Source organism: Nansenia antarctica (assembly GCF_963989245.1).
Source record: "Nansenia antarctica genome assembly, chromosome: 10".
Taxonomy (NCBI): domain Eukaryota; kingdom Metazoa; phylum Chordata; class Actinopteri; order Argentiniformes; family Microstomatidae; genus Nansenia; species Nansenia antarctica.
Window position 1 is genome coordinate 3,780,387 of NC_137680.1, and position 12,721 is coordinate 3,793,107.

A 12,721-nucleotide genomic window follows, 5' to 3' on the forward strand; every position below is an offset into this window, starting at 1 on the left:
CAAGAAGAAGACTGCCGTTTGTCCAATGAAAAGTGAGAAGAGAGAGAGAGAGAGTGAAACTGAGTGACTGATTTTGGATATGTTATGAGAGAGAGAAGAGAAAAGTAAGAATAAAATGAAAGACAGCAGGAGAAAAGTAAGAATAAAATGAAAGACAAGCAGGAGGGTGGGGGTGGGAGAGGAGTGTGTGTGTGGAGGGAGTTGGTACAGGAGGGTGGGGGTGGGAGAGGAGTGTGTGTGTGGAGGGAGTTGGTTGAGTGCCCAGTTTTGAGATGCAGGCTAAAGTACCCATGATGAGTAAGGGGGTGAAGGGCACCAAACACAACCAACAACCTCTTCAGCTTTTGAAACTCTCAATCGCTGCTCGTCATTGCAATAATACGCACAGCTGCGAAACGTACGCCGACTGGTTGACATACACACACAGGCGTATAATAAGGTCGTTTTTTCGCAGACACTTTGATTCAAAGCCAGCATATTCCCAGTTCCCACCCTCATCCACCATATTTGCCTTGTGGTTCTGTGTTGTTCTAGAGCTGTGAGGTAGAGACTATACACTCATTATGGTTTTGGAGCCTCAACATAAAGCAACGACAGAATGTTCGAGGCCTGAATGGCCAATTCGTCTCTGTAAAGAAGTCCATTTGAGTCCCTACTAGTCAGATAGCAGGAGACACTGAGCTCACACACACACACACTGCTGTCAGAGCTTAATGGCCACTTGTCCTTTAAGGAGGCAGATCTAAATCAGGCTTAATAACTAACGTCCATCTGCAAGGTCTATTCTACCAGTTTGGCAGTGAATAAAAAGGCTCGCTGTTTGGATACAAACTCGCTTGACTCTCCCATAAATGGGATTTCCGTGTGACAAAACGAACAAAAACTGGACGGATAGATTAGTGAATACCAGGAAATTCCAACTATGCAACTGTTAACCTATTTGGATGTTATGCCATCGTTTCCTTTTTTATATAATTTTTATGTACTTATTCCTATTTTAATCATAAATACCACTATAATCATGTTTGTTCTACACTGTGTGTGTGTGTGTGTGTGTGTGTGTGTGTGTGTGTGTGTGTACACACTGAACACTTTATTAGGAACACCTTTGGAACACCAAGAACAAACAAGGAACAAACAAAATCATTGCCATGAACAATTTAGGCTGTCTTGAGAGAAAAGGGAGGCCCTACCCAGTATTAGTGTAGTGTTCCTAATAAAGTGGTGTGTGTGTGAGTGGGAGAAAGAGAGAGAGTGTGTGTGTGTATATATATATATAGGGGAAATAAGTATTCAAAACATTTTTAACTCAACATATTTCCATTGCAACTATTCACTACCTTCTCTCAGCCCCCGGCCTCTTCACTACCTTCTCTCAGCCCCCGGCCTCTTCACTACCTTCTCTCAGCCCCCGGCCTCTTCACTACCTTGACATGTGAAAAAAAAGTATAAACGCACTTGCTGTGGTGACGAAGCAAATTCCTATATGTGTAATGCATAGTGGCAATAAACTGAATCTGAATCTGAATCTGATCTGAAACCTTCTCTCAGCCCCCGGCCTACCTTCTCTCAGCCCCCGGCCTATTCTCTACCTTCTCTCAGCCCCCGGCCTATTCTCTACCTTCTCTCAGCCCCCGGCCTATTCTCTACCTTCTCTCAGCCCCCGGCCTATTCTCTACCTTCTCTCAGCCCCCGGCCTATTCTCTACCTTCTCTCAGCCCCCGGCCTTCACTACCTTCTCTCAGCCCTCGGCCTGGCAGATGCCAAATATACCTAATGCCCCTCCCCCCCCCCATCCCTTTGTTGGCCCATTTCTGCAAGTCTCTTTAGTTCCACCCCAAATCCCCGGAGACTCTGAACGGCTCCAAAACCTCCTACATGCCCCACAACCTGCTCTCAGCAGGAGCACCACGTGGGAGAACGAGATCATCTTTCCTCCAGCAAGAAATTGTAGAACAAGTCGGAATCTCCCTAGAACACAGAGGACACTTGATGAGATGTGAGCTGATGTTCACTGAGCTAAAGATTCTAGAAAGAACCGTAACAAGATTCTAGAACTCTTGAGAAGGTGAGCTTAGCTACAAGCATGACACTCCAGAACCACTAACGTGTTTCACTCCATGACACTCCAGAACAACAAATTCTACAGTATTTGCCCCCATGCCATTAGATAAGGGGGCTTAAGTGTTGTGTTGGACTGGGGGGGTGACATTTGATTTTTGATATCGGCACTCAGTCACCGACTTGAATCGGGTTCAAGTGATTTCTGGTGATGTCAGTCCTTTTGGTAGTAGTAGTGTCCGGTGCAGTCCTCCTCTAGCAACCTTGTGTATATAGAACCTTTACATACAGCGTAACTAATTATAGATCCCTGGCTACACAACGTCTAGTCACAGGCCCAGGTTGGGTTGCCAGCCAGGTCGTGTGGAGAACTCTGCTGTGGGATGAGTAGGATTAATGGGATTTGGCGGCATAGTGTAAACACCCCCCCCCCCAGAAGAACTGACAGTCACCAGAAGGTCATGATGATACGAATGTCATTATCTGGTCTGTCTGATGCCAGCATTTTGAGGCACAGGGAAACAAAGAGCGTTGAAAAAAGGAGAAAGCGATTTCCTTAAAAAGCCCTTAATGAGATCTTGTTTGTAAAAGTTGGTGTGTTTGGTTATCTGGTTGTTTGTCAATGCTGGTTTATGGTGTCACTTCGCACTTTAGCTTTTTTTCCAACGATAATTGTGTGTTTAATGTCTGTTTGTGTATAGGATTGTGTGTGTGTGTGTGTGTGTGTGTGTGTGTGTGTGTGTGTGTGTGTGTGTGTGTGTGTGTGGGTGGGTGTGTGTGTGCGTGTGTGTGTGTGTGTGTGTGTGTGTGTGTGTGCATTTCCACAGGGAGGGCGTTCAGTGGGAGGCCATAGACTGGATGGATAACGCAGAGTGTCTGGACCTCATAGAGAAGGTAAGAGAACACAGAGTGTCTGGACCTCATAGAGAAGGTAAGAGAAGGCTCGACTTGTGACCACTAGGGTCAACATGAAGTTGGATATTATTTTATTCATAAAATATTGTTTTTGGGGGTTGTTCTTCCCCTCAGAAACTGGGTATGCTGGCACTGATTAACGAGGAGAGTCGCTTCCCCAAAGGCACCGATTTCACACTCCTGGAGAAGCTACACAGCAAACATGCAGTGAGTTATAAACACACACACACACACACACACATAGACACACATGTTATGTGATAGCCTATAATATCATGTAGTGTAACATGATGTTCTCTCTCTCTCTCTCTCTCTCTCTCTCTCTCTCTGCAGACTAACCCTTACTACGTGAAGCCCAGACTGGCTGACCACCAGTTTGGCATCAAACACTACGCTGGAGAGGTTCTGTACGACGTCAAAGGGGTCCTGGAGAAGAACAGAGACACCTTCAGAGACGACATCCTCAACATGCTGAAGGAGAGCAGGTAACACACACACCCACGCATGCACACCCACATGCATACGCACACACACACGCACACACACACACACACACACACACACACACACACATACACACACACACACACACACACACACACACACATTATTCTGAGAGAAAAGCTTTGAGTCCTAAGCTTCCTGCCCAGTGGCTAGGTACATGTCGTTTGAAGTACAGTAGACAGTCCCACTTCCTGTCTTTTGCGGCTTTTGACCAACCATAACGTCTCTCTCAGAACCCAAGTGTTGGTCTGTAACCCAGGCGTGTGTTGGTGTGTGATAGAAGTGTGTGTCTCTCCCTCCAGACTGGACTTCATCTACGACCTGTTTGAGAGAGTGGGCAGCAGGAACAACGAGGAGACTCTGAAGATGGGGACCGCCCGGCGCAAGCCCACCGTCAGCTCCCAGTTCAGGGTGAGAGACTCCTCCACCTGTCCTGCACCAGAGACACCTCCACCTGTCCTGCACCAGAGGCTTCCCTTTATTTATTGATGGTTATTTTCTTTGAGTGGGGCAGTTCCACTGTTCTATTTTGAAGTGAACGCGTTTCAACCCTCGGGCTACCAGCTAGCTAGCTCACTATCAACAAACCAAGCATGATTAACAATAGTAACCCACAAACAATGTTGTACAATGAACTAACCAGTACGACTTTCAGCCGCAGATTCTGCGTCTCGGTCGGTCTGCGGTACGTCCTCGCGGTGTTCATCTTCCTGGCCGTTCTCGTCCTCGACTGGTCCAGGCCGCGCCACGCTTTCTTCCTGGCCCAGTTGCAAACTGTCCACCAAAGCCAAGGGGTTGAGTGGCTGGTGCCCCAAATGGACTGGCATATCTCGAAATATGGCCAGCTCAATCCCATGGTGGTCGTTTATATGGTGAAATCTTTTCCGAAGACTCCTTAGTTTGTTGATGACCTGAGCCTTTAGCCTAATTATGCCACGCTCACGTAGCATTACAGTAACCATCTCGTACACTACAGAGTCTCTGACCGTTCCAGAGATCTGCCTACCTATCTCAGTCTCTGTTCGGATGGAAAGAAGCTTCCTCGTTTCGATGTCGGACCAGTTTCCAGACATGATTGTTGTAGATAAAAAAAGAAACTGAGAACTGAAACAAACAAACAAACAAACAAACTGAAAACAGGTGTTTGTTGCTGAATCCAATTCGACAAGCATATAAACAGGAAGCAAACAGGAAGCAAACAGGAAGAGGAAGCAAACAGGAAGAGCGTCATCAGCAGAGGCAGAGGCTTGCGATTGGTTAACTTGTTTCACGTGAAAATGTCTTGCGTCAGACATACGTAACCTTGTGCGTGCCGGACCAGGGAATCTTCAGGCTTCTATTCACACTTACCGCGACCCGGTACTTTCCATGGAATTAAACATGGTCTCGACCCATGTAATTGCCCGGGCGGATTTCCCTGGTCAGTCGCGTTCAGACATAAGCCGACCCTGGAAATTCCATGGAATCTACTGGGAAGGCTCGTATGTGTGAAAGGGGCTTACAGTATGTCAGCAGTGCAAGGCACGGATTCCAACCCATGCTGACATGGGCATGTGTGTGTGTGCACTGAAGGCCGCGGTGCTGGACCACCGGAACACCCCAGGCCACGAAGAATATTCTCATGCTTAGTTGTGCTTTACTAGTTGTAGTGGTGGCCTATACCTACCCCAGGGTTGATCAAATTACATTCAATTGTTTTCTGATTATCTCTCTCTCTCTCTCTCTCTCTCTCTCTCTCTCTCTCTCTCTCTCTCTCTCTCTCTCTCTCTCTCTCTCAGGACTCTCTCCATTCTCTCATGAATACTCTGAGTGTGTCCAATCCTTTCTTTGTGCGCTGCATCAAACCCAACAATCAGAAGGTCAGTTTGATCTGTTACACCACATACAGAATCTAGGGTGCTGTATATCTATATCAAGACTTCAGGGGAGGCTGGTGAAGGTCGAAATCGGAGGACAGGACATGGAATGTGGAATGGTGTGTTTGATACAAGAATTGATTCCATGCGTAACAATGAGCCCCGTCCGCCAATTTCTACCTCCACCAGTCTCCCCTGCAAGTCTTGCATCCTCACCCCCACCTTTTGAGGACAGTGACATGGAATGGGTGAGTAGGTTCCACTCTACACTGTGAGGTAACAAACCATAATGTTTTCACCTCTGACCTCTCCAGAACCCCAACGTGTTTGACCCGGAGGTGGTTCTGAATCAGCTGAGGTATTCTGGGATGCTGGAGACAGTTAAGATCCGTCGAGCTGGGTTCCCAGTCCGCAGAACCTTCAGAGACTTCTTCTGCCGGTCAGTCTCTCTGTGTGTGTCTGTGTGCCTGTGTGTGTGTGTGTGTCTGTGTGTGTGTGTGTGTGTGTGTGTCTGTGTGTCTGTGTGTGTGTCTGTGTGTGTGTGTGTGTGTGTGTGTGTCAGTGTGTGTCAGTGTGTGTCTGTGTGTGTCTGTGTGTCTGTGTGTGTGTGTGTGTGTGTTTCTGTGTGTACGTGTGTGTGTGTGTGTGTGTGTGTGTCTGTGTGTGTGTGTGTGTGTGTGTCTGTGTGTGTCTGTGTGTCTGTGTGTGTGTGTGTCTGTGTGTGTCTGTGTGTGTGTGTGTGTGTGTGTGTGTGTGTCTGTGTGTCTGTGTGTCTGTGTGTGTGTGTCTGTGTGTGTGTGTGTGTGTGTGTGTCAGTGTGTGTCTGTGTGTGTGTGTGTCTGTGTGTCTGTGTGTGTGTGTGTGTGTGTGTGTGTGTGTGTTTCTGTGTGTATGTGTGTGTGTGTGTGTGTGTGTGTGTGTGTGTGTGTCTGTGTCTGTGTCCTGGAATAGAAAGAAACTGTTGTTTTATGATATTCATCCTTTGTTAATTGTTAATTGTTAATTGTTAATTTTATTTATAATGCGCCCCCCATCCAACTTTTATATCGGCCCGGGGCGCAGCCCGGGTAAAGGAACAGATAAAGACAAGGACAAGGACAAGGAACACAGAAAGCAAACAGACACAGACTACTTAAACGAACATCTCAAGGGATACAATTTACAACAAATAGGGAGTAGACTTAGGGAACATCATTGACGAAGAGGTGGGTTTTTAACTTGGCTCTAAAGGAGTCCAGAGTGGGGGCAGACTTGATGGCGGAAGGGAGCGCGTTCCACAGGGTCGGTGCTATCACCGCAAAGGCACGGTCACCCTTCCTCTTGAGGTTGGTGCGGGGGACCCTCAGGCTGAGTTGGGCGTCGGACCTGAGTCTGGGCCTTGAGGTGGAAGACAGGTCCAGGAGGTCCTTGATGTAGGGTGGGGCGAGACTGTTGAGAGCTTTGTAGACAAAGGTGCAGATCTTGAACTTCACTCTCTTCTTTACTGGGAGCCAGTGAAGGGAGATGAGGACAGGGGAGATGTGGTCCCTCATTTTAGTGCCTGACACCAGCCTGGTAGCGGCATTTTGGACTAGCTGCAGGCGGTAGATGGTCTTATCAGGAAGTCCAGCATAGAGTGAGTTGCAGTAGTCGAGCCTAGAGGTGTTCCCTATTCATCTGTCCCTCTCTCTCTATCTCTCTCTCCTTCTCTCTCCCCCCCCTCTCTCTCTCAGGTATAAGATCATTCTGAAGCAGAAGGTGACTGTTGCCGGTGACGACAAGAAGAGATGTACAGACCTCCTGTACAAATATGACAAGGTCAAGAAGGAATGGCAGCTGGGCAAGACCAAGGTACCAGTCAGCCTCCGCCAGACGGCCCTCAGTGGCGCCCCCTAGTGGACTCACCTGCACCTGGCACGCCTAACCATTGGAGGTCGACATGACCTCTGACCTCTCACCTCTTGCCCCTGCAGGTGTTCATGAAGGAGTGTCTGGAGCAGCGTCTGGAGAAAGACAGGGATGCGGTGCGCCGCTGTGCTGGCCTGGTGATCAGAGCCCATCTCCTCGCCTACATGGCCAGGTGAGACACACACACACACACACACACACCAGTGTAGGACTCACCTCTTCACACACACAGCCAATAGCAGATAAGAATACTGTACACACAGCCAATAGCAGATACGAATACTGTATACACAGCCAATAGCAGATAAGAATACTGTACACACAGCCAATAGCAGATAAGAATACTGTACACACAGCCAATAGCAGATAAGAATACTGTACACACAGCCAATAGCAGATAAGAATACTGTACACACAGCCAATAGCAGATAGGAATACACACAGCCAATAGCAGATAAGAATACTGTACACACAGCCAATAGCAGATAAGAATACTGTACACACAGCCAATAGCAGATAGGAATACACACAGCCAATAGCAGAAAAGAATACTGTACACACAGCAATTAGCAGATAAGAATCCATACAACCAATCGCAGATAATAATGTTTATGTGAAACTGAGCTCTAGAATGTTCCTCTGAGTGTTTGTTGCTCAGATGTCTGTGTTTGGCGATGTATGTGTGTGTGTGTGTGTGTGTGTGTGTGTGTGTGTATGTGTGTCTCATTCGTCCTCTCCTGCTAACAGGAAGTACTTTAAGCGCGCACGTGCCAGCATCATCACCCTCCAGAGGCAACTGCGCACTCACCTCCAGCGAAAAGGGTTTCTACGGAAACGCTCGGCGACACTGGTGCTGCAAAAACACCGGCGAGGTCAGGTGGCCCGAACACGCGTCCGAAAGCTCAGAGAAGAGAAGAAGAAGAAAGAGGAGGAAGAGAGGAAGAAAAGAGAGGCGCTGGAGGGGAAGACACCGTCAGAGCAAGGGGGTGGAAAGAAGGAGGGAGAGGAGGATGGACTGAAAGCGGGAGGAGGAGGAGAGGCGAAGGGTTCCGAGGTAAAATCTCCTTACTTTACAGCTCTTTGCTCACCCCATTTTTAGAAAGTGGTCCGGTCCTTTGTGATAGACCACCACAGAAGATGGGTTCATCCATCGTATCAGACGGGGGGAGAGTTTTGTCGGATGCAATCGTTTACGAAGTAGACCTCAAGTCACTCATTCACAATGCTGCCCCCCAATCATTTATACTCCTTCTCCCTCTCTTTTCCTCTTCCTCCCCCACCCCTCCCTCCTCCCCTCCTCCTCTCCCCCCTCCCACGCCAGGTCACGTCTCCTAAAGGCACGGAGGAAGAGGCCAAGCAGATGGAGGACATCTTGCGTCTGGAGCTGGAGATCGAGCGCCTGCAGAAGCAGCGGGAGGACGGGGTGTCCCAGCTCAACGAGTCGTCCAGGGAGGAGCTGCGGCTACGGAGGGACGCCGAGATCAAACGGCTGAAGAAGGAGGCCTCCCGCAAGGCCACCGAACTAATCGACCTCCTGGATTTCGGAGGCCTGGATCCCGGATTAGCCGCGGGGGCTAACGCTGCTGAGGTATGGATGGAAGATTCAGGGTGCGATCCTAAAGGGGGGGTGGGGGGGGGCGGAGGAATCGCAGGTGGGGGTGTAGGCATATGTTTAGAGGGATGCTAATGGAGCATTGTCTTAACTCATTTAGTGCCGTGGGTGAATAAGATCACCCAAAGTGCGAGTGCCAAGGGGGACTTTATTCATCAGAAATGCATAAATGATGACGCTTCATTTTGTAGCCAATCAAAGTGTTGTTGCTAGGTAAACACCACATAAACACTTTGAGGGTTTCTGGAATTCTTTGACAGTTAGTGAGTTAAAAAACTTGAAACATCATGGTAAAAGTCCATAGGCTACATCCTCACAAATAACATGTTTCTGTCTTTGATTATTCACCAAAAGGCCCACTGTTCCAGTGATGAACCAAAAAAGTGCTTTTCTGTCTCTGCCCCTGCCCTAACCCTCCCTCCCCCCCCCAGGCAAGGCTCCAGGAGGGGGCAGCCGCTGCCACCGCCGTGCCCCAGGAGGAGGAGGTGGACGAGGGCTTCCACGCCGAGGAGGAGTGCATCCCCCTCCCAGACTTCCCCCCTCCGGCCGAGACGGACGCCCCCCTGGACCAGGACATCTTCGCCCACCTGCCCCCTCCTCCACCCGCCTTCGCAGAGGGGACCACCGTGTCCTCTACCTCTCCTCCCCCTCCTCCCCTTCCTCCCCCCTCCGCCGACGGATCCATCCCCCCTCCTCCCCCTCCTCCTCCACCACCACCACCAGAGGATGGGCCTGCTGTGCCTCCCCCACCTCCTCCCCCTCCGCCTCCGGCCCTTCTAGGGCCTCCCGGAGAGGGGAAGGGAGAGAGGAAGACGAGTATGGTGGAGAGCCTGGGAGACGGGGAGGAGCCTATCTACAGCATGCCGGGGGACACCGAGTCGGATTACGACCAGGAGGAAGAGGACGGGTCTGTTACCGCAGGAGACGACGGCTCCGTCTCCGGGGGTAACCGGGGGAGCGCAGCCATGACAGAAGAGGAACAGCTGAGGAAGTCCACCTGCACCAACGCCAGTCTGGAGTCATACAGAGGCAGCTCTGACTCGGTGGGTACACACACACACACACACATACACATACACGCACACACACGCACATACACATACACGCTCACACACACACGCACATGCACACACGCACATGCACACACGCACGCACGCGCGCACACACACACACACACACACACACACACACACATACATACATACACGCACGCGCACACACACATGCACACACATGTACACACACACACACATACCTACACACATGCACACACACAGGTACAAGATGGAGATGATAAGATGACACACACACACACATACACATACACGCACGCGCACACACACACGCACATGCACGCACACACGCGCGCACACACACACACACACACACACACATACATACACGCACGCGCACACACACATGCACACACACGCACACACACACACACACACACACACACATACCTACACACATGCACACACACAGGTACAAGATGGAGATGATAAGATGATTTGTGCTTCCCACTAAAAGCTTCTAGCCATGAGATTACTGGAACAGGAGTGGGGGGAGGCAGCATCGATGTAGGGTCACACACACACACACACACACACCTATACACACACACACACACACACACACACAGTCTCATACACACACAGACACACACACACACACACACACACACACAGTCTCATACACAGACACACACACAGACACACACTATGCCCTGTGTGTTGACTATGGTGTATGTGTGGTTGTCAGTATGTGGAGAGTGATGATGAGCATGACGGTCTGCTGGACACTGATGAGGAAGTGACCAACGGCAGAGTGACCATCCTCAACGGGAACGGACCCCCCTACTTCCACAGCTACCTCTACATGAAAGGTGAGTACACACACACACACACACACACACTCAAGGACGGCTGTGGCGCAGGAGGCACACTCACTCGCCATGTCTCTGTGTGTCTATGGGACTCTGCATTTTTACCCCCCGTCACTCCCCCTCTCTCTCTCCCTCTCTATCTCTCCCTCCTCTCCCCCTTCTCCCCCTCCTCCCCTCCAGCTGGTCTGATGATCCCGTGGCGTCGGCGGTGGTGCGTGTTGAAGGACGAGACCTTCATGTGGTTCCGGTCCAAGCAGGAGTCTCTCAAGTCCGGCTGGCTGTATAAGAAGGGCGGAGGCCTCACCACTCTCTCACGCAGGTGAGTCCATTCAGCCTCCCACAGCCTCCCTTTTCTACCTCCTCCAGCCTCCACTTGTTGTGGACTGTAAGGGGGGTCTATACGATCTATACGGTGTTCCTATTGGTTCTAACCCCCTCCTGCCTCCCTTCCACGCCCCCCAGGAACTGGAAGATGCGCTGGTTCGTCCTGAGAGACAACAAGCTCATGTACTTCGACAACGACAGCGAGGAGAAGCTGAAGGGGACCATCGACATCCGCGCCGCCAAGTAAGACTCCGACACCCACGATGCAACACTGCACCTCCTCTGCCACGATGTCTTTCTCGTCGTTCCTCCCCTCTGCGTTCATATATATTGAAAGTCCCGTTTTTTTGTCTATATTCGATCGATATTTCGGTTTTCCAGTTACCCCCGACCCGCCAGTGAGGACCAGTGAGGAGCTGTTTCGAACCTCTTTTAAAAGTGTCTGTTTGTGTGTGTGTGTGTGTGTGTGTGTGTGTGTGTGTGTGTGTGTGTGTTTCCAGGGAGATAGTGGACAACCATGAGAAGGAGAATGCTATGAACATCGTGACAGATGAGAGGACCTACCAGGTGTTTGCTGAGTCGCCAGAGGACGCCAGTACAGACACGCACAGGCTGACCTGTCAAAGTGTACAGAGTAGAAGGATAGGGCCAATGTTATTCAGCGATTTCAATCTGTTTTTATTATTATCTCTCTTTCTCTCTCTCTTTCTCTCTCTCTTTCTCTCTGTCTCTCTCTCTCCCTCTCTCTCCCTCTCTCTCCTCTCTCTCTCCCCCTCTCTCTCTTTCTCTCCCCCTCTCTCTCTTTCTCTCTTTCTCTCTCCCTCTCTCTCTCTCTCTTCCTCTCCCCCTCTCTCTCTCTCTCTCTATGTCTGTCTCTCTATGTCTGTCTCTGATGTGTGGGTCCTGTGCCTTTTCTCTCTCTCTCTCTCTATGTCTGTCTCTCTCTGTCTGTCTCTCTGATGTGTGGGTCCTGTGCTGCCTTTTCTCTCTCTCTCTCTCTCTATGTCTGTCTCTCTCTCTCTCTCCCTCCCCCGCCTCTCCCTCTCCCTTTCTCTCCCCCCCCTCTCTCCTCCTCTCTCTCTCCTCCTCTCTCTCTCCACAGTGACTATACAGTATATGAGTGACATGTCAAGTTAATGACATGCAGGCAGGTGTGAACAGTAATCAGAGTTCATCAGGTCATAGGTTGCTACGGAGTAAAGTCTTTCTCTGCAACAGATCACAGTGTTCCGGAACACTCACCACCTAGTGTTCTATGTGGTTTCTACCTAGCAACAGTACTTTGATTGGCTACAAAATGTAGCGGTGATAAATGAGTTATTCACGCACAGGTGTCAGGTAACAGGGACTTTATTCATCAGGTGTTGATGTTTGATATGCAGTTATGATGATAAAACCACCACAGAAACAGACCGTTAGACAAACTTATAATATCACATAGATCTTCTCTATCTCTCTCATATTACAATCACAGTCACCCTTATTAAACAGTTTTTAAGCATCTGATTCCCTTTCCAAGCCATTAAATCAATAACATTATTATCAAACGTACATTGTGTTAAATGTAATTGCGTCACACACATGCATAGACTGAGGGACAACTTGTGTTTTTGTTTTAATAAGCCAGACAGCGGAGTCTGCTACATCACCATCACCATCCTAAAGCTCTGGGACCTG

At 49.6% G+C, this 12,721-nt stretch overlaps 1 protein-coding gene across 1 annotated transcript in view; it reads right to left on the reverse strand.

Moving 5' to 3' along the window:
• Positions 1-12,721, reverse strand: part of grik5 (glutamate receptor, ionotropic, kainate 5) — a gene marked incomplete at both ends in the record, with an annotated part of 113,672 nt that overhangs the window by 75,865 nt on the left and 25,086 nt on the right.